This window comes from Peromyscus maniculatus, chromosome 3 (assembly GCF_049852395.1).
Source record: "Peromyscus maniculatus bairdii isolate BWxNUB_F1_BW_parent chromosome 3, HU_Pman_BW_mat_3.1, whole genome shotgun sequence".
Taxonomy (NCBI): domain Eukaryota; kingdom Metazoa; phylum Chordata; class Mammalia; order Rodentia; family Cricetidae; genus Peromyscus; species Peromyscus maniculatus.
In genome coordinates, this window is record NC_134854.1 from 114,363,991 (window position 1) to 114,391,240 (window position 27,250).

General features: G+C 40.0%; 1 protein-coding gene across 19 annotated transcripts in view; it reads left to right on the forward strand.

Annotated features, from left to right (window-relative positions):
- The window catches only part of Nr2c2 (nuclear receptor subfamily 2 group C member 2), a 79,381-nt gene that overhangs the window by 14,858 nt on the left and 37,273 nt on the right, over window positions 1-27,250 (forward strand). The window contains exon 1 of one of the 19 annotated variants that reach the window (XM_076567384.1): window positions 24,987-25,147. The exons of the other annotated variants lie outside the window; for them this stretch is intronic. The gene's annotated coding sequence lies outside the window, so the exon portion shown is untranslated. Of the gene's footprint in view, window positions 1-24,986; window positions 25,148-27,250 lie in introns of those variants that run through there. 19 annotated transcript variants of the gene reach the window in all.

Genomic DNA, 27,250 nt, shown 5'->3' on the forward strand with positions numbered 1-27,250 from the left:
TTGTGAGCTACAAATGGTTGTGAGCCACTTGAATAATGCTCTGTTCTTTAATTTAGTGCCCATCAACCCACCTTTTCCATTCTTCCTTCTTTCTTTACCTACCCACATCAAAAGTTTATTTTGATGAATTCTAATTTTTTTCATTTGGTTCCTTGATTTTGATATCATATCCAAGGATTTATTGCAAAATCCAATGTCATGAAGACTTTATAATTTGTCTACAAGTCATGGGCCTGGCAACATTCTTTTTATATGTATTGTTCTTAACACAACTTTCTGAAAACTTGTCCTTTCTCCCATTGAATGGCTTGGCATCCTTGTCAAGAAACATTTGACATTTCTGCAGAGGTTTATTTCTGTGCCTCCCCTACTCCACTACCTATATTGGTAAAAACCACATGGTGTGAAATTTAACGACTTTTCAGTATATAGTATACTTAGTGTTATGTATACTTGCAATGTAAATTTTATGACAAATATTACATGTTAATTCATTAAACAGCAATACCCTGTTCTCAAACCCTGGGGGACAACCTATCATCCATTTAATGTGAACTTGTTGGCGCTTGTTTCTTTGCAACTGGCTTAGTTCACTTAGCTTAATGTCTTTAAGGCTTAAGTTCTGTTCAGTTTCATCAGTTTCTCATTATGACTGTGCCATATTGTTTTGATTACAGAAGCCTTTTGATAAAGTGTGAAACAGTCTTCTTTCTCTTTTTCAGGATTGTTTTGACTGAATCTCTTCCTTCTTGTTTTGGATTCTTTGTTCTCTGAAATCTCATTGGTTTTGCTTTTTGCCTTAATGCAAAAAGAGGATGTATCATAGTTTTTTTTTTGTTCTTATACATGTGAAGATGTTTTTATGTTCCCATATTTAGTGATAGTTGAGGGGGGGAAATCTGTTAAGTAGTTTTACTTCAAAATTTCAAAGGCATCATTTTAATCTCTTCTGCTTTGAATTTGCTTTTGAAAATGTCAGTGAAGAGGTGTCTCTGTCTCTGTCTCTGTCTCTGTCTCTCTCTCTCTCTCTCTCTCTCTCTCTCTTTTCAAGACAGGGTTTCTCTGTGTAGACCTGGCTATCCTGGAACTCATTCTGTAGACCAGGCTGGCCTCGAACTTAGAGATCTGCCTGCCTCTGCCTCCGAAAGTACTGGGATTAAAAGTGTGTGCCACCACTACCTGGCTTTATTCCCCTTTTTTTATTAATTGAATTCTCATTTTCTCTCTCTCTCTCTCTCTCTCTCTCTCTCTCTCTCTCTCTCTCTCTCTCACACACACACACACACACACACACACACACACACACACACACACACTTTTTTCTCCAGCCCTAGACTTCATTTTAAAGTAGTAATTTCTGGGGCTGAGGAGATGGCTCAGTTGATAAAGTGCTTACAAGCTGCAGAAGTTTGAGGACATGAGTTTAGATGCCTCATTCCCACATATAAAAAGCAGGGTGGGCACTAAATACCTGCAATTCCAGCAACAGAGAGTTGGAGAAAAGGGGATCCTGAGGGCTTGCTGGCTAGGCAGTCTAGCTGAATCCATGGGCTCTAGGCTCAGTTGAGAGACCCTGTCTCAAAAAACAACAAAAACTAATGTGGGTGTCTGGGAGATGGCTGAGTTTCTAGGTTACTTTTCTGGAGCTGTGGTAAAATTCCCTGACAAAAGCCACTTAAGGAATTGTGGTAGTTTTGAATGGAAATGTCCCCATGGGCCCACATATTTGAACTGGTAGTTCCCAGTTGATGGTGCTGTTTGGGGAGGTGGTGCAATTTTGGAGTAGCTTTGAGAGTTCATTGTCTCCTCCACTTCCAGTTCATTCTCTCTGCTTTGTGTTTTTAGTTGAAGTTGTAATCTGTCAGTTTCTCCTCCATCTGCTTGCTCTAATGCTTCTCTCACCATTATGGAATCTCTGGAGCCATAAACCAAAATAAACTTTTTTCCTTAGGTTGCATTTGGTCATGGTATTTTGTCCCAGCAACAGAAAAATAACTAGTACAGGCAGGAGAGGTTTATTCTGCCTCACGATTGGAGGTACAGGCCATTATGGTATGCCAAGAAAAATAATTAGTACAGGAAGGAGGGGTTTATTCTACCTCACAATTGGAGATACAGGCCATTATGGTATGTCAATGTATCAAGAGCTTGAAGCAGTTGGTTACATTGCAACCATAGCCAGGAAGCAGACAGTGCTGGATGCTTGTGCTCAGTTCACTTTTCTCTTTTTTATACAGTTCAAGAGATAAAGGACCAGAGAGAAAGGAAAAGAAACAAGGGAGAGGGGGGAGGAATATTTGCCCTGGAGGGACTAAGGACTGCCTCTGGATAGAGAGGAGACAGATGTGGCACACAGGCAAATGGCAGTTTATAAAGGGAAAAGGGGAAGCCCCCCGTGTTGGGATGAGTTGGTTAATTTTGATTGGGCATGTTAATTAGGGTAGCCAAAAGGAGGCTTTTGATTGCTGACTTCTTCTATACTTTGGTAGCTGGACCTTGGTTGTGAGTCTCAGGAAGAGGAAATGGCCAAATAAAGGAATAGACCTTGGTGGCTATCTTTAGGAAAGTAATCTAATGTGGCACTGCAGCAACAGATGTGTTGCTCTAAGGTTGACCCTAAGTCACCTGCACTGAGATTTTTGTTGCTTCTGCTGGTATACAACAGTGGCAGTCTGAGCTCAAGGCCAAATATTTTCAGTGCACAGATTTTCTTCAGAGCTTCCACGTATGCCACTGTTGTGGTCTTCAACAGAGGACCCCTGTTGTGCAAGTCCTAAATGGTCTTATAATAAAAACCCAGAGCCAGATATCAGGGTGAAAGCTGAAAGATCAGAGAAGCAGAGCAAGCCACAGCTACCACCTCTTACCTCACCAACTCCTCAGCCAGACATAGCCTCTGCAAGAGAGCAAATTCCTGTCTCCTCCCTCCTTATATTTCTTCCGTGCCTAGCTATGTCACTTCCTGTCTCATCCTTCCTAGTGCTGGGATTAAAGGTGTGTGATCCCAAGTGCTGGAATTAAAGGTGTGTGCCACCACTGCCTGGATGTTTCTCTTTTAGACTGGATTAATCTCGTGTAGCTAGTGTGGCCTTGATTCACAGAAATCCAGACTCTGCCTCTGCCTCTTGAGTGCTAGGATTAAAGGTGTGTGCCACTACTGCCTGACCTCTGTGGCCAACTCTGTGGCTGACTCTGTCCTCTGATCTACAGGCAAGCTTTATTTCTTAGATTACAAATATATCACTACAGGCCCCTTTAGACAACTTTGGTGAAGAAATCTGATTGCTTAAAGAAAGATCATCCTTACAGGATGGGCTTTGCTCCAATCTCTGGCCTGAATCTTGTTGAGCACTGTTGTTCTGTTCCTGGCATCCAAAATCCTGAAAAGATGCCACCATATCCTCTTTTGGGTGGTTGGGATTCTATTCTGTCATATGGTTAGGAAGCTGAAACTGAACTCTTAAACCCTGAATTATAGAGAAGTTAGTAACAATTTTTACAGTACTTCAAAATGAACCATAAGGCTTTCTAGATCAAAGTGCCAGTTGCATACTAACTCTTGAGTTGTTTGGAAAAACCTCATCGGGCTTAGTTCAGCCAAGCATTTACGTAGCAAAGTCTTTCAGTTTTGTATTTCAAGTCCTTCCAGCATACATAGCAGCATATGTCCCATAGAGCACAGTGCTCCAAGTCTGCTTGTGCTTTTTCCTCTAGTGATTGTCCTCATAGACTTTTACCTTTATTTATTGAGTGGAGAGGACAGCTTGGTTTGAGTCTATTCTGTCTTTCCATCATGTAGTTTCAGAGAATTAAACTTAGGTCATCAGGCTTGCACAGCAAGCACTTTGCCTACTGGTAATCTTGCTGGTGCTGGCTGGCTGATTTTGAAACCAGGGACACATTCATTCATTAGCTCTGGCTACCCTGGAACTCACTGAGTAGACCAGGATGGCTTCAAACTCAGAGATCTGCTAGTCTCTGCCTCAAATGCTAGTATTAAAGGCATACCTCCTAGATATTTAAAAATTGAACATTCTTACTAATTCTTCTGGATTTTTTGTTTTGTTTTGTTTTTTGTTCTTGAGACAGGGTTTCTCTGTGTAGCCCTGGCTGTCCTGGAACTCACTCTGTAGACCAGGTTGGCCTTGAACTTAGTGATTTGCTTGCCTTTGCCTCCCCAAGTGCTAGGATTAAAGGTGTATGCCACTATGCCCAGATAAATTATTTATTTTTGAGACAGGGTCTCACTATGATACATTTGGCTGGCCTGAAACTCACTTTGTAGACCAGGTTGGCCTCGAACTCATAGAGATCTGCCTGTTTGTGTGTCGTGTCCCATCTGTTCCTCCCCACCCTTCCCCCTACCTTTATTCCTGCTTTTAAGAATAGATTCCTGCTCACAGAGCTGAAGCTCACTGATTGGTTAGTCTGGCTAGCCAATGGGCTCTGGGGATCTTCTTGCCTCCAGCTACTCAGCTGGAGGATGATAGGTAGGCACATGTCCACTGCATTTGGCATTTTATGTGGTGTGGGAATTGGACTCGGATCCTCATGCTTATGTGGCCAGTACTCTATCCACTGAGCCATCTTCCCAGCCACTTACTAATTTTAGCTCAGATTTTTTTCCTTTCTGCCTTTGTCTTAATATAATCTTCTGGCTAGGATGTCTACTACAGTGTTGAATGGAAGTAGTAATAGCAAGTATCCTTCTTTACCTAATTCCCATTTTAAATGGAAGGGTTTGGGGTAGTTCTATGAGCTTTTTAACTCCTTATTAGATTAAGGACATTTTCTTATATTCCTAGTTGGAGTAAAAGTGAACTTTAGAGGGTGTTAAATTTTATCAGGCACTTTTCAGAATCTGGTAGGATGATCACATTTCTCTATTTCAGTCAGTTAATGTGGTAAGCTAGACTGACTTTGCATTTCAAGTCTTGTGTTCCACAGTAACCTGAACTTGACTTGAACTTTGTGCATACACATTTTTTTCATCTGTGTCCGTAAATTAGATTAACTTTGAGTTTTTCTTAAGTTCTGGTATTAATATTGCTAGCCTCATAATGAGCTGAGAGAGTGGTCCTTAATATTCTATCCTTCGATAGTTTATATGAAATTGGAATTGGTGCTCCTATAATAATCATAGAATTTGCCTGTAAAACTCTTTGGGAGGATTTTTTAAGTACCTTTTAAAAATAATTTGTCTATTCTACTTAAGTTTTAAGATTTATTAGCACATAATTGTTGAGAATGACTTCATTGTATATTTTAATGTTTGAAGCATCACTAGTTATACCTTCATTTCTTTTTGTGTACTGTGTCTCTCTTTTTTTTAAATGAACTTATTCTTTGACAAGCTCATACATGTATATGATAAATTCTCCTTACACTCACTACCCCATCCTTATCCCTGTGCTAGATAGTTTTTGTGTCAACTTGATACAAGCTAGAGTATTTTTGGAAGAGGGAACCTCAGTTGAGAAAAAGCCTCTACCAAATTGGTCTGTGGGGCATTTTCTTGATGATTATTGTGAGAGGGCCCAGCTTACTGTGGGTGACACCCTAGGCAGGTGTCCTGGGTACTGTAAGAAAGCAGGCTGATCAAGGCAGTAAGAAGTTCCTTCATAGCCTCTGCTTCAGTTCCTGCCTTGAGTTCCTACCCTGACTTCCCTCAGTGATGGACTATTACCTGGAAGTATAAGATAAAATAAACCCTCTCTTCTCCAAGTTGCTTTTGGTCATACTTATTGCAGAAATAGAATCCTTTAACTAAGATATCTCCCTCCTCCTCTAGAGCCACTATGTGGTCATGGGTGTGACAAATCCTTTGGTGCTTGGGTAACTTGACAGTGGCTACACCACTGTCACCCATCCCCTGCTGGTATCTCTCTGGGGGAAGGATCAGGGACCCATGAGCCCCTCCTTACTCTTTCCCTGCACAGGTAACTACAGCTGCTATGAGTTTGTCAGTGCAAGTCTTAGAAGACAGTCTTTCACAGCTTTCTTCCACCGTCTGCCTCTTTTCAGTGTAACCCGGAGCCTTGAAAGGAGCGATATAGAGATGGTTCTCTTGAGGGCAGAGTCCTCAACAGTCACTTATTCTTAGCATCTTGACCAGTTAGAAGTCTGCATTAATCGCTATTCACTATAAAAACAAGCATTTGACCAAGGCCAATCACAATCTATAAATATAGACCTGAATATTTAGGATGCAGTTTGCATCCTAAATTGTTTTTCAAAGTGTTTGTCATTTTACATTCCTGTCAGCAGTGTAGGAGACTTTGAGTTGTTGTAAACTCTTGATATGGTCAATATCTGTAATCCGAGGCTTTGTGACAAATGTGTAGTAGCAAATGTGTGCTGCCTGCTTCTGACAACTGATGCTGAGCATCTTTTCTTGTGATTACTTGCCAGTCATATATTATCTTTGATGATGTATCTGTTCAAATCTTTTGCCTGTTTTTTGAGTTGCTCTCTTACTGCATTTTAAGGTTTTTTTTTTTTTGTTGTTGTTGTTGTTATTGGTTATCTGTTGGAGCCCACTACTAGGTTTCCTAGTGGCTGTACCCAGCAGGACTGCCTAAGAGGTTGATTGGACCATGGGCTCGGGTACCAGGTGATTGTAACTAGCAATCTTTTGCTCCACACCTTGGTATTGTTATAAATAGACCTTTGGAATAAAGTTCTGGCCCAATGGATAAGGATCCAGGCCCACCCTAGTTTATCCTGTGTTTTCTCTCTTTCTCATTTCTGACTAAGTCTCTTATCCCTCATTCCTCAAGAGTTCCTGGGGTAAATAAGTGTGGGGCTGGTTTCCCACAGTTATCTGTTTGTTGGTGTGTTGATTTTTGAGACAGTTCAATATGTATCCCTGACTAGCCTCAAACTTAAGATCTACCTGCCTCTGCCTCCTGGATCTGGTATTAAAGCATAATGCATAGCTTGGATTATGTGTTCTTCATCATGAATGAAATTGGAGACACCTTCTCCTAATCTTTGGGTGTGTGTGTGTGCGCGCGCGCGCTCTCGAGAATATGTATATACACTTGCTGCAGTACAAGGGCAACCCATAGGAGTCAGTTCTTTCTACCAGGTAGGTCCTATCGAGTGAACTCAGGTTGTCCGGTTTGGCAGCAAGTGCCTTTACCTGCTGATCATCTTTCCAGCCCTGTCTTATCTTTTACTTTTCTTGAAATATCCTCAAAGAGCAAACGGTTTTTATTTTGATGACACTTAATTTATTGATTTATTTTTATGAATTACACTTTTGATTCATATCTAAAATTGTTACCTAGGCCACAGTTTTCTAGTTCGATAGTTTACATATAGTTTTATAGTTCTAGAGTTTGCATTAGTGAGCTTTACATTTTAGCCTTAGTTACAATACAGTCAGCATCTGATGTGTCTGGGTCACTTCTTAAACATTTTAGTCTGGTGTATTAACTTCTAGCCTTCCTTGTACACATGGATGCACATATAATTTAGAAGCCTTCAGATTTCCTTGTTGGAGTGTTGCTTTGTTTTAGTGGTCATAGGGATGGAACCCAGGGCCTTACCTGTATGCCAGGTTTCTACCACTGAATTGTGCCTCAAGCCCCAAAAACAAAGTTTTTAAGTTCAGCATAAGCGTATGCTCCATTGATCATTAGGATCATTCAGTTAACTTGGTGTTGGTTTTAGTGGCCTCAGATACAGACACACTGGTTCTCCTTGCTGGGCTGTAATGTTGCATAGGCTGGATCTGTATTTGTCCACCCCATTGTGATACGTATTTAAGTTGTTCTTAAAATTTTTCAGATGTAACTGGTCCTGTAAAGAACATCTTTGTATGCTTCATTGGGCTCACATGTGGGAGTATTTCTATAGACTAAAAATAAAATTACTAAATCAAGAACTGTGAAAGTCAAGTTGAGTCTTCCAAGCTATAATTCTTAGTAGTTTTTAAAAAACATAATTATATAGCTTTACATTCAAGAAGTGGATAGACCTGAAGTTAGCTCAGATTTAATTTATAATTCATTGAGTATGAATTGTGATCCATTTCCTTCAAATCCAGTGCCCTCTTTATATATTGGCATTTTTTTCATCCTTTTTTTTTTTTATCCAAAAATGATATTAATAGAAACATAGCCATCTGTGTACAAATGATATATTGTAATTATATTCAGGAGAAATAAAAGGAAAACAATCTACTTTTAATGTGTGTTTTAAGTTAGTGCTCATACCTAATTACCATAGCTGATAGGATGGTATCATAGAGAGGTCAACTGGTTTTTACATCCTTAAATAAGCTGTGACATAAGGGCAATAAGAAAATGAAATGCATACTGTGGATCTATGAGAAAACTGATATTAGAAAAAGTAAGACTAGACTTGTGATAAGAGAAATGAGTTGCCTAGAGGGGGTTGTTTCTAAGAATGGAGAAAATGAGGAAGCTTGGTGTCCTTACATGAGAGTTAAACTTATGTAGAAGTATTCCAAAATAATGCCTGTGCTGTGTCTTGGCCCAAAGAAATGCTGCTCTTTCAGAGAACTGCAGCTGTTTTGAATTTTCACTGCATTTGAGGTCTTTGTTTAGTGTTCAGTCGCTTAAAAAAGATTTGGGAAGTTGTACCCTTTTACTTGTTACAGGAAATAGTGAATTAGAAAATAAAACCATTTTGTTCACAAAAATATCAGAAATGGAGCATCTGCTGCTGCTGGATAAGACCTCTTTCTTGGTCTTAGGTTAGCGCAATACTTGATTTTCTACAAGAAGTAAGTTCAAGAATGCTGTACATTTTAAAATACATCACACTTTGTACTTTACTTGATTTAATCCTCTCAGTGAAGCAGGGAGGCATTAAGCTCCATTTTACAAGTAAGCAAAGACTTAGAATAATCAAAGAATGGGCCTAAAGCTACCTGCATAGGAGCCATGATACTTAGTTTAGATGGTTTCCATAAACTAAGTTGCTTACCAGGATGGTTCTGTACAGCTTTGTAGGTGAAGAAACAGCTTAGTTTTTTTTTAAGTAGCAACTCTTTAATAGTCAAGAGGACAGAATACTTGTATATCTTATCTTAATAAAAAATTTTCTTGTTCCCTAGATGGGCTACAAGACAAGCTTCTCTTTTTTTAAAAAATAAGGAAAATATGAAGAATGCCTATTCTAGATTTGTTGAAAACAGGATCATTCATAGTACCAAACTTTAGTAATAGCTGTGGTTTTGGAGGGTAACCTTCATTGGAAGTTCTTTAATTATAAGACCATCAGAAATAAGATGGCCACCACCTGTGTATCCTCACTCACCTCTTCCACCCCAATTTTACTTGTTGTCCTCTGTGAGTTTATTATCTATAGGCCTAGCCCTTTACCACATAAAAGATAAGCTTTAGGAAGACCAAGACTTTTGTTATATTTGCTGTTGTGTTCCCTGGGCCCTATACATTTGCTTGGAGTATAGTGAGCACTGAAATTTTGCTTGTTGGGCTAGGCATAGTAGTGTACTTCCAGCTCTTGGGAGGCAGGTACATCCCTGTAAGTTTGAGGCCAGCGTGATCTACATGGTTCCAGGCTAGCCAGGGCTATGTAGTGAGATCTGTCTTAAAAAGTAATATAGAATTTGTTTATTGGATGAATAAATTGTTTTTGGTCTCTTTTCATATCCCTTTATCCAGTTGTAGCCACAGTGTGCATGCTACTTTGTGTTTTCATAATGCTGTTTTATAGAATATTCTGTCCGCAGGTTGATACATAGCCTGCATGAATATAATTTTTCATAGCTGTACTGTGTAAGAGAACATAGCTTAACGTACCAACCCATTACCTAGTGTGGGGCATAGAATTTATTCTAACCTTTCTCTGTTATAAATTAACACCAATACACATATCTGTTCTTTACCAGTCAAAGCATCTGATAGAGCATAATGGAAACTAACTTGCTATATTTAAAGATATGACTCATTGAATGTGTGGGGATGGATGGATGGATGGATGGATGGATGGATGGATGGATGGATGGATGGATGGATGGAAAGTAAGATTGAGATAAATGTTGCATAAAACTAGGCAGAGCCACACTATGGAGCCAGTCTAATTGCTTGAACTGCCTCTTTCCATGGAACTAAAAGTATCCGGCATTTCCTGCTTCTGCAGCTGGTGGTGGACTCTTCCCCACCAGACCCTTAATGAGGAGTCCTTTTCTATTTCTTAGATAATTTGGGATAAAGCCATTTGTGTGTATGGTGGATCCCATCGGTAGAATCATAAAGTCAGAGCAGATTTTTGTGCAGAGCCTTCTGGTCCTCAGAAGTTCAGTCCTGGTGCTTTTTGCGTCTCCATATCCCTCTTTTCCTTTCACAGGCACTTACTGGATATAGGCAGTGAATTCTTGGAGCTCTAAGTAGTTGTTAGTGGAGGGACTTTCGGTTTACCTTCTCTAAAAGGAGGCTTCATTTTCCTGAAATGTTCTTTTGGATTGTAGTACCTGAATTCTAGAATCTGAGGAATGTGTATGGGTGTTTAACTTACATTATTTTAAATCATTGCACATATAAACTTCAGAAGAAGAAAAAAGAAAAACTTTTTGAGGCAGTCTTATGTGTTACCCAGACTGGCTCTAGAATCCACTATGTAGCCAAGGATGCCATTGAACTTCTGATGCCACTGCTTTTACCTCTCCAAGTGCTGGGACTACAAGCCTTTGTTACCATGCCTAGTTTATGCAGTGCTGGAGATCTAACTGACCTACGCATACTGAATGATAGGTAAGCATTCTGTGGACTGATCTACTTCCATTGTCCAACTTGAACTTGTACTGATTATACTTTGGCTTCATAGTAGATACTCTTGTCTCAAAGCCAGAGTATCAGTGTTAGTATTTGCAAAACCACACCTTTAAACTCACTGATGCCTCAGGAGCTCTCTTTCCTCAGTGGCCTTAGAGGAAGAGTTGGCTGAAACTTGAAGCTAACCTGTGCTGCACCTCTGGCATCCTTCAGGATCTGACACATTTGTTGTCCATCTTCCTACCCAGACTTTAGACTGGGGCCTCAGCTTTGCCCTGTGTTTACGTGTTGGGCATGTGTTGAGTGAATGTAGGTAAACAAGTCCATTCTGTTGTTCTTGGAGTGGTTTTGTAATGTAGTGCAGACCATATGTTGTTGCTTGTGCCTTGAAGATTCCATATCTGTAGAAATATTCGCTTTGGCATAGTAAAGATATTGTTTGCAGAATATCTTCTCCAAATCTTCTTTCTATTCTATGTAGTTTTGAAATTGCTTCTAGTTGTTTGGACTCCATGGTAACATTCTGCAAGCTCACTAAAGGAAGGTGATCTGTAAAGGGAAGGGTGTTGGGGAGAGTATTTAACAAAGCCACGGGGGTCTAAGTAAAGGGAAGACTTGGTGAAGTAGTATGCATCTTCTCCAGTAGCAGGTATTATGGTAGTCAAGACTGCTTTAGCAGCCGGCAGAACAGCAAGAACACTTCGATTTTACTTCCTTGGTTACAGGGAGTGATAGTGTACTTGACCTCCAGCAAAGCAGAGTCACAGAAAGGGCATCTTTAAACAGCCCTGTCTGGATGGTAGATGGAGTCTACATAACAGAGTTTAAAGGCACAGGCCTGTGGACTCTCTCCACCAACCCCTGGCTGATTTGGTTGGTATTTGGCTTGGGAAGTTGCTGAGGGGGGAAAAATGTAAATAAAACTGCTGGGAACTGTTAAGCCCAGATCATGGGGACCCCCGAAAGACCACCATGGAGACTGAATCCCACATGTAAAAGCAAAGAGCCTTTATTACCATCAAGCTCCGGGGCTTGATCTCTTTGTCTATCCAACGAAGTGGTGATAACGGAGAGCCCAGAGCCCAGGCAGGGTGGGGTTTTTATCATTGCAGAGGTTGGGGTGAGGGGATTTCCAGGGTTCAGGACCCTGATTGGCTGACATTTGTCTAGGGGTATCTGTAAAACAAAAATAGGTGTGTTCTAGACTCTGGGACATCTGGCCACCTTATCTAATGGTTGGAATGTTTGGGATGTCAAGTACTTTCCCTTAGATGTAGGCCCTCCCTGGGTGGAGTCAGCTTATGGCTTTTCCTGGGGGTGGGTGTTGCCCGTCAGTAATCCTGTCACAGAAGCCATGTCTGGGCCTCTAAGCCTGTCATGGCAGCTGTGTGGTCAAGCTGTGTTGGGGCCCATCCACAGAACAATTGGCTGATGAGTGTGTGTGTTGATGGGGTGGGAAGTAGAAGGAAGTAAACCCATGGAATAGTACAAGAAATCTTTTCTACTTGTGAAATCTTTTCTACTTCTTCAGCTATCCCACCCCTTACCCCCGGGCCCCTAAGCACTATATTTCAGTAGAAACGTGATTCTGAGCCTGTTAGTAAAACTGCACAGTATTTAGAATCCAGTTGTGTATTTGGAGGAATACATATCTATTCTTATGCTAAATACTAGCACACTTTTTCCCCCCTTTTTAGGAACTAGTATGAGAATGTGGTGAGTACATTGTTTTTTTTTTTTTGGGAAGGTTAATCTGCTTGTGAACAAAAGATTGTGCACCAAATTGCTTTTAAATATCTTGCTCTTTTACATAGAAACCTGCTGCACAGATGATGCAAAAGAGGGGTCACTGCCCAGTGACCCTTTGCCATACTAACTTGGTGGTCATTTGAAACAGAAACAAAAGGAGAATGTGGTTCATTTCAGTCGAGGCTGCTTGCAACCCTTCCCCCTTTTAGCCATTTGCATTGTTCATTATTTTCCCTAGTTGTCAAGAATTCAGAAGTTCCTAGTTGAGATTGTAACATACTAGGTCTGTTTGCTGGCTTTCTATACTTGTGTTTAAACTGTTTTGCCCCAATGGAAATGTTGCAACTTAAATCCAGAATAAATTGTTTGTTTAGCAGTCTTGTTATCTGCACATTGACTCCATGTTCTGCATATATTCCTCAACCTAAACGTTTGTTTTTCAGCAGATTATTGTGTGGGAGGCAGTGCTGTTCAGTGATGGAAGAATGTGAGAAAGTCTGATGTTACATTTAGGAGAACCCATCCATGTCCTCAGTTTATGTAATAAACTTCAAGATGGGCACTGAGTTGTACTTACAGGATGTCTAATTAGCAGACAGGAGATCTAGGCGAAGTTCCAGAATTAAGTCTGCAAAGCACAGAGACATTGTATTCTTTCCCTAAGATTGTATTGTTCATTCACTAAGCATTTATTGTGTGCCTAGAGGAGAAATAGTCATGTGTTTCTGTTCTTAGGTCACTGAACAAATAGGGTAGTACCCTATGAAGAATGCCAAGATCCAGGACTTTGGAGCCTTCAGGCCACAGGAACAGGGCTTTATTAGACTCTGGAAACAGTAAAGATGACCCTTGTGTCAGAATGGCATGTATAATTTTAGAAAGAAATGAAATTCAGCAGCTTTCACCCTTTGAGTCTGAGCTGCAAACTATAAGGTCTTTGTCCAAACACACCTTCATAACCTAGTCTGCACACAGTTTTATAGGATTCTTGATTTGTTTTGCAATACAATGTCGCCATCTTCTTCCTCTTCCTCTTCTTCCTCCTTCTCTCCCCCCACCACCTCCTGTGTAGCCCTGGCTGTCCTGGAACTTGCTCTGTAGACCAGGCTGTCCTTGAACTCAGAGATCCACCTGCTGCTGGCTCCCAAAGGCTGGGATTAAAGGTGTGCACCACCACTGCCCAGCTCAGGTCTTCTTATATAGCCCAAATTTCTGATTTCAGTCTCCCTAACCACTGTCTCCTTGGTGCTGGGACTATAGGTGAGTGTCACCACACCCAAACAAGTATTGCTCTGGATTGGAACCCAGGGCCTTTTCATACTAGACAAGGCTCTACTATTGAGCCACACTCTCAGCACCTAGAGTTCTTTGTATTAGCACTTTTCTTGTTAAAGCATAAGTATTCTACCCAGAGTATAACACACACACACACACACACACACACACACACACACACACACACACACACCCCTGCATGTTGCCTAGAAGTTGTACTTAGCATTGATTGATTCTGTCCTCTGCAAGCTAAGAAGCTGAAGCTAGCCAGGGATGAGGCAGAGACTGTTAGCTGACACTGAGATGATACACAGGGAAAGACAAAAAGCAGAGGCTAGACTAGGTGGAAATATATCTAGTGTTTTTATGTTTTGTTAATCAGGCTGACCTTTTATCACTGTTCTGAATGGTTCCCAATATACAGATGGATTTCCAGGCCTATTTATAATGCTAGTCTCTAAATTCAGACAGCTGTAAGCATTTCTTAGAGGTCCTGTTACGACATCACTTTGCCTTCAAGTAAGACCATTTTTATGCTGCTTCTGACAACATTGTGATGTTTGACCTCAATTGTTAACTTACTAGGACTGAGAAATGGAAGATCAGTAAAAAGTATACCCTGTTGTATCTGCAGTAGCATTTCAAGAGACAGTTAGATAAATGAAGGCATTGTCCTGACAAATGGATTCATCCCTTGATGGAGTTATAATGTGATGACATTAGTGAGAAGTGGTGAGATGTAGGATCATGGTTCTATCTCTAAGGCTTTAGGAATCTAAAGACTACTAGCCTATCATTTCCAGAATTGAGCATCCCTACACTGACTCCCAAGGATGCTTGAAGCTATTTACTCAACCTAAATTTAATACTGAGCCCACTGCCAGTATAATCCCCCACCTAATCCAGGTAGAGTCCTTTGGGCTTCTGATATAAATGAGATTGAATATAGGGCTTTTGTGCAGCTAGGCAAGCACTGTATCATTGTGCTGCATCTGTAGCCCTGTACTTCTGAAATAAAAGTAAGCAATGAATTATCACAGAATATTTCCATGTAACTACCAACCAGGTTGAGAATAGAGAACATGGGATGTAGCTCAATTGGTAAAGTGTTTGGCTAGCATATATACACAACACCCACAAGTAATCCCAGTACTTGGGAGGTGGAAGATCAGAAGCTCAAAGTATCCTTGGCTACATAATGGGTTTGAGGCTAGCCTGACATACATGATATCTTGTCTCCAAAAGACCGAAAGAGATGCCAGGGAAGAAAAGAAAGAAGAAACTTTTTTAAATTCCAGAAGCTCTTGATGCCCTTTCCATTCAGTCCTCTCTCCTCCTCAGAACTGACTTCTGTCCTGTTTCTTACATTAGTAATTAAATGGGAGTTTTGGTTTTTTGAGACAGGATCTTTCTTATTCTGTAGCCCAGACTGGCTTCCACCTCTGGATCATTCTGTCTTGGCCTCTAAGTGCTGAGATCACAGGTATATAAACCTAACCCCAAGTGGGGAATTTTGTTCACTCGTTTAAAATAGTATTTAGACATGATTCACAATAATAATATAATTTACATTTTTTACTTTTTTTTTTAAAAGATTTATTTATTTATTATGTATACAGCATGTATGTCTGCAGGCCAGAAGAGGGCACCAGATCTCATTACAGATGGTTGTGAGCCACCATGTGGTTGCTGGGATTGAACTCAGGACCTCTGGAAGAACAGTCAGTGCTCTTAACCGCTGAGCCATCTCTCCAGCCCCCACATTTTTTACTTCTACTTTCTAAATTCAGAGCATTTTCATCAACCCTCAAAGAAACCTGAAACCCCTTAGCTTTCAGCCTGTTTTATAGTCTAGAGAATGATGTACAATGCTCATATTTTTGTTTTTGAATGAGTAAGTAAAAGAGGGAATGACAAGAGCTAGACAGACATTATCAAAGCTAGTGCCCAAAATATCTTGCAGAAATTGACTGGGGTAGTTGAGGCAGATGTCTGGCATTCCCTATAGAGACAGTCTCCAGAGCAGGTTGTTCCTGTTGTGGAATATTATTTTAACTGGGCAAAGATGTGTTATATTTGTTTATGCTGTATTTGTTTAATTATGTAAAGATGTGTTGCATTTGTTTCACCTTGCCTGCTTAAGGCACCTGATTGGTTTAATAACAAGCTGAACAGCCAATAGCTAGGCAGGAGAGGGATAGACAGTACTGGCAGGCAGAGAGAAATAGGAGGAGGAGAAATCTAGGCTTGAGAAGAAGAGGAATGAAGAGAACTCAGGAAGGAGGGACACACCCAGGGCCCGAAGCCAGAGCCAAGAGCCAGCCAGATAGAGAAGCAGTGAAAGTAAGATACACAGGAGGAAAGGTTTAAAAAAAAAAAGCCCTGGGTAAAACATAGATTGTAGGTGGAGTTTTCCTGTGCCGGCAGCCACTCCCAAATAATCACTCAGAAACTTAATATTCATTGTAAATCCTTGGTCAATAGCTCAGGCTTGTTACTAGTTAACTCAGGCTTGTTAATAGTTAACCCATATTTTTTTTATTTATGCTTTGCCATTTAATTCTATATTCTCTCAGCAGGGAATGCCCTTCTTGCTTCTCCCTGCATCTGCTGGTGACTCCTCTGACTCCACCCTTCTTCATCCCAGCATCCTTAGTATGGTTGTCCCACCTATACTTCCTTTCTGGCTTACTGGCCCGTCAGCTTTTTGTTAAACTAATTGGAGAGATAAATCTTTACAGTGTGCAAAAGGATTAGTCCACAGCAGTAGATAAAGAGAAATAGATTAAAATAAGAGCTAACTTAAGGCTGAGCATTCAAAACTAATAAGTCCCGATGTCATGATTTGGGAGCTGAGTACGCTCAAAAGAAAATGCCGGGGCTGGAGAGATGGCTCAGAGGTAAAGATCACTGACTGTTCTTCCAGAGGTCCTGAGTTCAATTGCCAGCAACCACATGGTGGCTCACAACTCTCTGTAATGAGATCCGGTGTGTAGGCAGAACATTGTATACATTAAAAAAAAAAAAAAAGCCGGGCGGTGGTGGCGCACGCCTTTAATCCCAGCACTCGGGAGGCAGAGCCAGGCGGATCTCTGTGAGTTCGAGGCCAGCCTGGGCTACCAAGTGAGTTCCAGGAAAGGCGCAAAGCTACACAGAGAAACACTGTCTCGAAAAACCAAAAAAAAAAAAAAAAAAAAAAAAAAGCCTGATACATTAATTTTTTTAGGGTTAAAACCTGTGAGCTCAGAGTTAAAATAGCAACTGGCTAACTTTCTCTCTTTGTTGGCATCCCCTAAACTCTTCTCTTCTATACTGCCCCAGCTTTAAAAAAAAACAAAACAACAACAAACCCACGCTAGGCTCCTCCCTACTATTTCCTATCAACCAGTTGCTAACCCATATCTCTGAGCCCAGGTTAATTTTATTTAATTAGTTAATTATCCCCCCCCTTTGTCTAAATAAAAAAAAAAGTTTTAACTAACTTTAACATAATAAGAGTATATACAATAAGAAAAGTTATGAAGTAAAAATTATATTTATGACATCCAGTCCATTTGTATTTGGCAAATTCAGAGAAAATACTCTATTATTAATCCTATCTTGGTGAGTCCAAAGTTTTGTACCTAATTTACCTTCTATCATCATTAAGGAAAAGTATAACTATGTAGTCTTCAACTCCATCGAAGACCCCAGAAGGATATAATATTACCTGAGTAAACAAGAGGTGTAGTGCAAGCCACTTCCAAATGACAGAGACATCTAGCTGTCTGGACAGTCACCCAGGGTTACTCTGCAACATTGGGGCATCCAGTCTTTGGCCTACAGGCCTAGAATATCTAGCAGACATTTCTATGAAGCAAGATTTTGAAAGACTGTCTCACCTTATTTAGGCAAAGTTTGTCAGTCTTTTTCCTTTGTGTCCTGCATGTCCAGTTTGTACACCATACTGTCAGTAGTCAAGGCAAGAACAGTTTCTTTGCCCAGTGGCTAACCTTGCCACAATGAAAGCAAACTCCACATGGAGTTTCTTTGATGCCTATCATCTCTGAAGTAAATTGGTGCTGCCAGGAGCAGACGTGTCTCACTGTCATGAAAAGCCTCAGGTTATTAAACATTTTAAATGCCATATTCTATAGGTCTCTGAAGCATTTGAAGATCACCTGTCTATCTAAAATATATGTTTAACTTTGAAAACATACCTAATATAACTACAAGTTTGATTATTGTAGATGACTAACTACTAACCTGCATTTCTTAATTATGCATTACATTTTTAAATGAGCTGCATAAGCACAATACCACAAATAAGAGTAGAAACATATGCACAGTATAATAAAAATAACCTTAAATTGGTATCAGTATACAAAAATCCATACCAATGTAAAATATTTGAGGTTAATAGTTGTCTTTTTATCCTATATTCCCTATAAATAATGACCAACATCCATAACCCATTGAATAACCAAAAACCACCACTCCACCTCTTGGGAGTATGGGTGTTGTGTTCTCTAGACTGCTTCCTGTTGTCTGTGGGTGAAGGCATCTTTAGGGAACCCTGAGAAAATTGAAATAATGGTCAAGTCCTAAGAAAACTAGCTATAACATTTATTGTCCACTCTGTGCAATGGGAATGTGCAAGGCTTATCTGCAATCCTGGATAGAATAGTCTGTGAAGCTGGACCATCTCAGCCAGCAGCCTTGAAGATGTTCTGGATGCAGAACTCCGAGGAAACTACAACAGGAACACTCTGAGAGGCTGGGTCAGCTGGGCCACCCATTTGCATTGGTGTCTGGTCTCCTTGCTGTGAAAACGCACAGACTTTCAAAGGTAACATACGTATCTGCATTAACACAAGTATGAACTGTGCCTTGTACACAAGCCAGCCAAAAAATGATTTTTTTTTAAAGATTTATTTATTTATCATGTATACAGAAGAGGGCACCAGATCTGATTATAGATGGTTGTGAGCCACCATGTGGTTGCTGGGAATTGAACTCAGGACCTCTGGAAGAGCAGTCGGTGCTCTTAACCTCTGAGCCATCTCTCCAGCCCCCAAAAATGATTTTTTGCTTTATGTTTGAGCAGGTAAAATATACGTCACCTGTCTTGTAGTTTTTCTAGGTTTATTTCTTTATGTCTGTGGCCAAGGTGTTCGAGGGTCTTCCCCAATCAAACCTGATCTATTAACCTTGAATGAATCCACAGCCTTTCATTTCCGGTGGAAATAAAAGCATTACCACTTCCCCAATGCAGTTTTTTTTTTTTTTTTTTTTTTTTGACTTCCATTTTAAGACATCCCTAAAGTATCTAGGCTGGTTTAATTCAGCAGTCCCTTTTATAATCCCATGTCTCTCAGCAGCTGTCACTCATCAGCATTCAAGAAATTCAAAGTCAACAAGGCACTATAAAGGATCCAGACTCACTGTGTATTTTTGATTGTTATGTGGCTTATTCTTTTTTAAGTTACTTTACTTTCTTTAAAGACTTTACTGTGTTATTTTTAAACTATTTGTTTTTTTCTATGACTGTCTATAATACCCCTTTTCTTTCTTAAGCCTAAAGCACATTTTTAAGCACACTGTAACTTGTTTAAAGCTTGTTTTCGTTTTGTTTTTGTCTGTCTGGACCTGCTTTACTAAGTGCCTGCAGTTGCCCACTTGCAGCATTCTCTGGTGCATGAACCAGACTTTAAGCATCCTTACCTGCTAGTCTGTGAAACAAACCCCAGCTTTATGCCCCAAGGGCCTGGCTGAGAGCTGTGTCTTTTTAACAGGGAGCTGCATTCAACCACTCCAGCTCTGGGATGCTGGTGCCTCACTCTGTGGCAATCATCCCTACCCAGCACTTAATGTTTCTACCTAACGCGGTGGCTTTTTTTTTTTTTTTTTTTTTCTTTCTTTCAGGTATTTCAGGCCCTGTGTGGAAATTCGGATCCCACGTTGGAGTGCCAAATGTACCTACCAGGCTTTTTTTGGGGGGCCACCAACCAGCTCCCAAATCATGACACGGAAGCTTACAGTTTTGAATGCTTGACCTTAATTTAACTCTTATTTTACTGTTCTTTTTATCTACGTTTTTGCCTTGGGGCTTTTTACCTTTCTTTCCTTCTGTATATCTTACTTTCACTGCTTGTCTTGTCTGGCTGGCTGGTGGCTCTGACTTCTGGCCCTGGGCGTGTCCCTGTCTTTCTTGCTCATTCTCTTCATGTTCCCCCTGAGGTGAAGCTTTTAAGTAAAAGAACAAATAATAATAGAGAGGTAATATCAAACCAGTGGCTTATAAACATCTAGTAGAAACTAACCCAGGAACCCCTTTAAGGCAGCCAGTTGAATTTCCCCCCCTGATTATAGACAGGACAGTATGTCCCCCTGGGATGAAACTTCCAAGCATCAGAACACATAGCAACAAAGAGAGGTGACATCAGATTTGGTATTCACTGCATCTAGCAGAATAGACAGGAAAAAGTTGAGACAGTCAGCTGGAATTCCCCTGAGGGCTAGGTCTTCCTTTGGCTAGTTCAAACTCTCTGTCTTGTCTTTCTATCTCTGACATTTATATCATGGGATAAACAGTGGTAACCTCTGTTGGAAATGGTTAACCTTCCAGCTGGCCTCAGTGTTTTGTTTTTCCCTTGTCCTGTTTTGCTATTTTCTTCTCTCCCTGTGACAGAGTTAGGGGGCCAGCCCATACCCACACAAGGGATCTTATAGGACATCTTGAGACATATCTGAAAGTAGGGTGGAGGACTACAACCATACTTCCAGAGCCAGCTCTCAAAACAATACTTGACAGTTTACCAATATAGGCCACCCTAACACAGCCACACCTTTCATTTTGTTCTTAAAGATGTGTCTAATGTGGGCATCTCATAAATGGAATCATATAGTATGTGGTCTTTTATGGCTAACTTTAACTTAGTATATGTATTTGAGGGCTATCTTTATTGTAGTATACTAGTAGTTCCTTCCCTTTATTACCAAATAATATAATATAGGGTCTATAAAGTTTTTATTGATTCATTCATGAGATGACAGCTGTTGGGTTGTTTTCATTTTTTTCAACTGTTAAGATAATATCTGTCAGGTTTTTTGTGGGCCTATGTTTTCTTTTGTGTATGTATCTAAGGGTTGCCATTCAGTGGTAGCTTTATTTTCTAAATGGCTTTCTGATCTGTGTGTGTGGTTGTGAATATGTGTGCGGTGTACATGTTTATGTGTACATGTGGAAGCCAGAGGATAACCTTAGAGTCATTCCCCAGGCACAGGTTTTCTAATTGGCCTAAAATTTAGCCTAGTGTAGGCTAGATTAGCTGGCAAGTGAGCCAGAGGGATCTACCTGTCTCTGCCTCCCCAGTGCTGAACGTGTGTGTGTGTGTGTGTGTGTGTGTGTGTGTGTGTGTGTGTGTGTGTGTGTGTGTGTACACCATAGCAAGCATGTGAAGGGAGGCGTTAGGTGGGTCCTGGGGATCAAACTCATCTCAGTATTCCCTGGCTTGACATGACTTTAATGTGGGTCCTGGGGGTTGAACTCAGATCCTTGTGCTTTACTGACTGAGCTTTCCTCCCGGGCTTGTTTTCTAACTTCCGAGGAAATGCCAAACTGCTTTTCAAAGTGACTATACCTTGTTACATCTTTGCCAGCAAAGTTATGAGATTCTATTTTCTCCATCCTTCTCAACACCAATGGGTGTTTAGTGGTTTCTATTGAGATTGTGATTTGCATTTCCAATGATGTTCTACATATAAGTCCCTTACCAGTTATGTCATTTTGAAATTTTATATCACTTTTTGATATTCTGAATGTTTCCTTTTTACTTTTAAGGCCAAAAGTTCTTAATAGTGGCAATTTGCATGTTCCTGTTTTTTGCTTTTGCTGCCTGTGCTTAAAGTGACACATTTAAGGAGACCACTGCCTAGTCCAAAGCTACAGATTTATAGTATAGCTTTACATTTTTGTGTATGGTTTGAGGTTGAACTTAATATATTTTGTAACAGGAAAAAAATGAATGAAAAGAGCTGGGCATGGTGAAACACAAATGTAATCCTAGCATGTGGGAGGTGAGGCAGGAGAATTTCAAGTTTAAGATCAGTTTGTGCTACATAGTGAGTGGTAAAAGAAAGGAGAGAAAAGAAAATGAAAAAAAAAATCTGTTGAGAGGATCAGCAATACAATTCATCATATTGTAGTAATAATAATTCAACCTTGTCTAAATGAACTTAAGGATTTTTTCAGGAAGTTTATGATAATGATGGCTGCCCTTTGAGTGTGGACTAAGCGTTTGCTATTCATTGAGCCTCACACCATTCTATAAAGTGGTAATAGTATGTCATTGAATTTGAGGAAACTGAAACTTATATAAACTGGCTCATTCAGGGTCATGTGTCAGCCAGTTTTCCAAGATCTCATAGTCTGTGGGAACTCAAGCAATACTGGCTGCTTTAAAACTAGTTGCAATTAAGATAAAAAGGCTTCAGGGTGGAGAGAAGACTTAGCAGTTAAAAGTACTCACTCCTCTTGGCTGAGAACCTGAGTTCAGTTTCTAGCACCGGCATGGTAGCTCACAACCACCTGTAACTCCATTTCTTCTTGCCTCTGTTGGCCCATGTGTACCTATGGTGCAAAACACTCCTGCACATAAAATAAAAACAAATATTTTTGAATCATTTTTGAAATAAGGTTCCTCATTGATGTCTTGGCCTATTTATCATCAGTAAAGGATTTTAGATCTTTGAAGCTGTCAAAATTAATTTGGAGACTAATATTAGATGAACCCAAATTCTAAATGTTCATTATTTAGAAGCATATGATGAATGGGCAAAACTTTTTTTTATCCTTGGTGACAAACTATGCATATGAACAGTGCTAGAAGAGAGGCCTTGGGATGCAGCTTCAGCACATCTGTAAAGCACTTCTATCCTGTCTGTCTTAGTCAAGAGAACAGAGGAATCTGTATGAAGCATTCCTAAGCTAAATACCACTATAATGTTGTCTTTTATACTGAACTTCTTGTTGGGAAAGTTAATGGTTTATGAAAGAAAACATTTTAGTACGTTTAGTCATCCATTTCCATATACTTTTTTAGTTTTGGATACCCTTTTACATTGTAAAGTTTCGTGACACAGATATCCCCATTATCTAATTCAGAATTTATTTCATCATCCCAAATTGTCTTAGTTAGGGTTTCAATTGCTATGAAAAGGCACCATGACCAGGACAACTCTTATAAAGGAAAACATTTAATTGTGATGGCTTACAGTTCAGAGGCCAGACATGGAGGCATGCAGGCAGACATGGTGCTGGAGCTGAGAGTCCCACATCTTGATAGGCAGACAACAGGACTGGGCATGACTTGAGCGTATATGAGACCTCAAAGCCCACCTCCACAGTGACACACTTCCTCCAACAAGCCACACATACTCCAACAAGGCCCAACCATTTTCTTTCAAATCACATAAATTGAAGCCTTGCCTCACATTGCCTCAGCCCAAAGTAATCAGTGATCTATTTTCTTTGTTTATGGATTTGCCTGTTCTGGACATTTTATATAAATGGGATGAAACTAGTCATCTGTGACTGGTTTATCTGGGTTGTAGCATGTGCCAATATACATCCCTTTCTAAAAATTTTTTAAGATTTATTTTATGTGTATTTATTTTAAGTGTATGAATTTTTGCCTGCATGTGCACTGTGTGCATGCCTGGTAGCCATGAAGGTTAGAAGAGTTATAGACAGTTTCAAGCATTCCAGAGGTGCTGGGACTCAAACTTGGGTCTTGCAAGTTTGAGTGCTCTTAACCACTGAGTCAACTCTAAAGCCCCCATACCCCTTTTTATTACCAAGTAGTACTATTGTTGTGTGGATTCTCTTGTGTAAATTACCTACCACAGTTAATATATTTTCTTAAGCATACTTAGCAGTAGAATTGCAGGGTTATGTGGCAGCTGTTCCAATCTGTCCACATTGTCACCAGTACTTGTTATTGGCCTGTATTTTCATTGCTATTATAGCCATCCCAGTGGATGTGAAATGATATCTTACAGTAATTTTTTACTTGCATTCCCTAGTAACTAAAGATATGTAGGGAATCTTTCATTGTGCTTATTGGCCATTTGTATATTTTGTTAAAGGACTCCCTTACCCCACCCATCCCCTGTGAATGTGTTGTGTGATGCAGTCCTGGGAATTGAACCCCACAGCCTAGTATGTGGTAGGCACATGATCTACCACTAGGCTACATTTTAAGTTAAAGCAGTTTTTTATATGCTATGTGTGGATCCTTGTAAGTGATTTGTAAGAATCTCTCCCACTTATATGGATTTTCTTGTTGGTGTTAGTGTCTTTGGGACATAGAAGTTTTTAATTGGGGGCTGGGAAGATGGCGAGTCAGTAAAATGTTTACTGGATGTAGTGAAATGAATTAGTAATTCCAGCCTTGGAGACAGGCAGATGCCTACAGCTCTCTGGCCAGCCAATCTAGCCTACCTGGTAAGCTCTAGGCCAGTGAGAGACTTAACCTAAACATAGGTCACTGGCACCCGAGGAACAATACCTGATACTATTTTCTGTCCTTTACAAACACATACACACATGTTTTTAATTTTGGAAATGTGCAGTTTATCAGATTTTTTGCTGTTATTTATGCTGTCAGTGACATCCAAAAACCATCACTTAAATCCAAGATCACAAAATTATACCTGTTTTCTTGCAAGAGTTTTAATGTTTTAACTCTTGCTTTTTAATCTTTAGTCTATTTTTACTTATTTTATTTAATTTTGTTTTTTGAGACAGGGTTTCTCTGTGTAACAGTTCTGGCTATCCTGGAACTCACTTTGTAGACCAGACTGGCCTTGGACTCACAGAAATCCACCTGCTTCTGCCTCCTGATTAAAGGCATGCGCCACCACAACCCGGCTGAGTTATTTTATTTATAATGTGTAGTTGTCACCATTTGTTATAAAGATTATTCTTTGCCCATTTATAGCCAAATTTGGTCCCTTGGTGAGTGGGCACAGCCAGTAGATACACACAACCAGAAGATAGATTGGAGGGAATATAACTACTTCCAGCAAGTAAGGAGAGAGAGCCCTTGCCGTGATTCAAAGCATTGTACCCTAAGCAAGGATTTTTTTTTTAAGCATTTAATTAATTATTTATTTATTTACAAGTGCTTTGTCTGCATGTATGCCCTTTAGAGATGGTTGTGAGCCACCATGTGGTTGCTGGGAATTGAACTCAGGACCTCTGGAAGAACAGCTAGTACTCTCAACCGCTGAGCCATCTCTCCAGCCCCCTGAGCAAGGATTTTTATCAGGAAAGTCCATGCATGTTTCCTTGTGAAGACTCATTCCTGGAGGTAAGCAGAATTCCTGAGCACGCTCAGTTTGAAGTCATGCTTCATTCATTGCATGTTCAAAAAATGACAGATGGGAATGCATCCTGCATAGAGGTTTTAATTTTAGTATGGCAATGAACAAATGTTACTCTAGGTCACCTAAATATTTTAAGGTGGTCAGAATGCCTTGGAGAAATTTTGGCAGCTTCCTTAAGATTTTCTCTGGAGGGCCTATTTTTTATTTTTTATTCTATGTTTGTGCCTGCCATGGCACATGTCTAGAAGTCAGAAGATAACTCATAGGGAGTAGGTTCTCTCCTACCATATATATGGGTCCTAGGGATGAACTGAAGTCATCAGGCTTGGTAGCAGGCACCTTTACCCCACTGAGCCATCTCACCAGACCTGGAGAGCCTATATATATATATATATATAAAATTATTTTTATATATTTGTGGAATACACAATAACACTGTAAATTTTTAATACAATGTAGATTTTTTTGTTTTTGTTTTTTTCTTTTTCTTTCTTTTTGGAGCTGAGGACCAAACCTAGGGCCTTGTGCTTGCTAAGCAAGCGTTCTATCACTGAGTTAAATCCCCAACCCTGTTTTTTTTTTCCTCTGTAGTTTTGGTGCCTGTCCTGGAGCTTGCTCTATAGACCAGAATGGCCTCGAACTCACAGAGAGTCACTGGCTCTGCCTCCCAGTGCTAGGATTAAAGGCGTGTGCCACCACCGCCCAGCTTATAGAATATTTTTTAAGTCAAACTACTTAACATTCAGCACTTTAAATATTTTGTGAGAACACCTGAGATGTATTCTTAGCATTTTTGAGGAGTGTAAAACACTCTTATTAACCTCGTTCACCACACTGTGCAGGAGATCTCAAACAATACCCAAGAAAACTGCGTGAGAATTCATAACCTTTGACATTGTCTTCCTGTTTCCATCATTCTACTCTTCTGTGTTTTCAATTGTTTGAGGACATTGTGGGTATCTGCTTGTCATGTTTCATTTAGCATAGTGCTCTCTAGTTCCATCCATGTTATCATAACTGACATTGTTTTTTTGTTTTTTCAAGACAGGGTTTCTCTGTGTAGCTTTGCGCCTTTCCTGGAGCTCACTTGGTAGCCCAGGCTGGCCTCGAACTCACAAAGATCCGCCTGGCTCTGCCTCCCAGAGTGCTGGGATTAAAGGCGTGCGCCACCACGCCCGGCCTTAACTGACTTTGTTAAGTATTCCATTGTATATGTATACCCATATTTTCTTTTTTTTAAACTTTATTTTATAATTTAATTTAATTTTACATATCAGCCACTGATTCCCTTGTTCTCCCCTCTCCTGCCCCCATATTTTCTTTTTATATGTCATTAAAAAATATTTATTTTATATGTATGAATGCTTGCCTGTGTTATATATGTGCACTACGTATGTGCAATGCCCAAAAAGGCCAGAAAATGATGTTAGATTCTTTGGACTGGAGTTGAGGTTGGCTGTGAGCTGCCGTATGGGTGTAAGAGCAGCTAGTGCTTTTAACTGCTGAGCCATCTCTCTAACTCCTAACTGTTTTCTTGATCCATTCACCTGTTAATGACACTTTAATGATTCCATAACTTTGTTTCTTGAATACTACACTGAAATGCAAACATCTCTTCCATAAATGGATTTCAGATCTTGTAGTTAAATACCAGAAGTGAGAGTTGTAAGAGTCAACATTGCTTTGATTGTGTAGGTTTTAGTAATCAAATGTAGAGGTATGAGTCCTCCTACATCTTCATTTTCTTTTTCAGGATTGTTTTGTTCTGGGTTCCTTGCATTTCACATGAATTTTAGGGTTTTAGGATCAATTTAGGATAAATATTTTATTTTTTCCAAGACAGGGTTTCTCTGTGTAGCTTTGGAGCCTGTCCTGGAACTTGCTCTGTAGACCAGGTTGGCCTTGAACTCAACAGCGATTTGCCTGCCTCTGCCTCCCAAGTGCTGGGTTAAAGGTGTGAGCCACCACCGCCCAGCTACTGTCTTAATTCTTTCAGTGGTATTTTCTGGGGATTATTTTGTTTGTTTGTTTGTTAGCTGGTTTATTTGTTTGTTTGTATTCTTTTTCTTTTTTGGACAAGTTCTCAC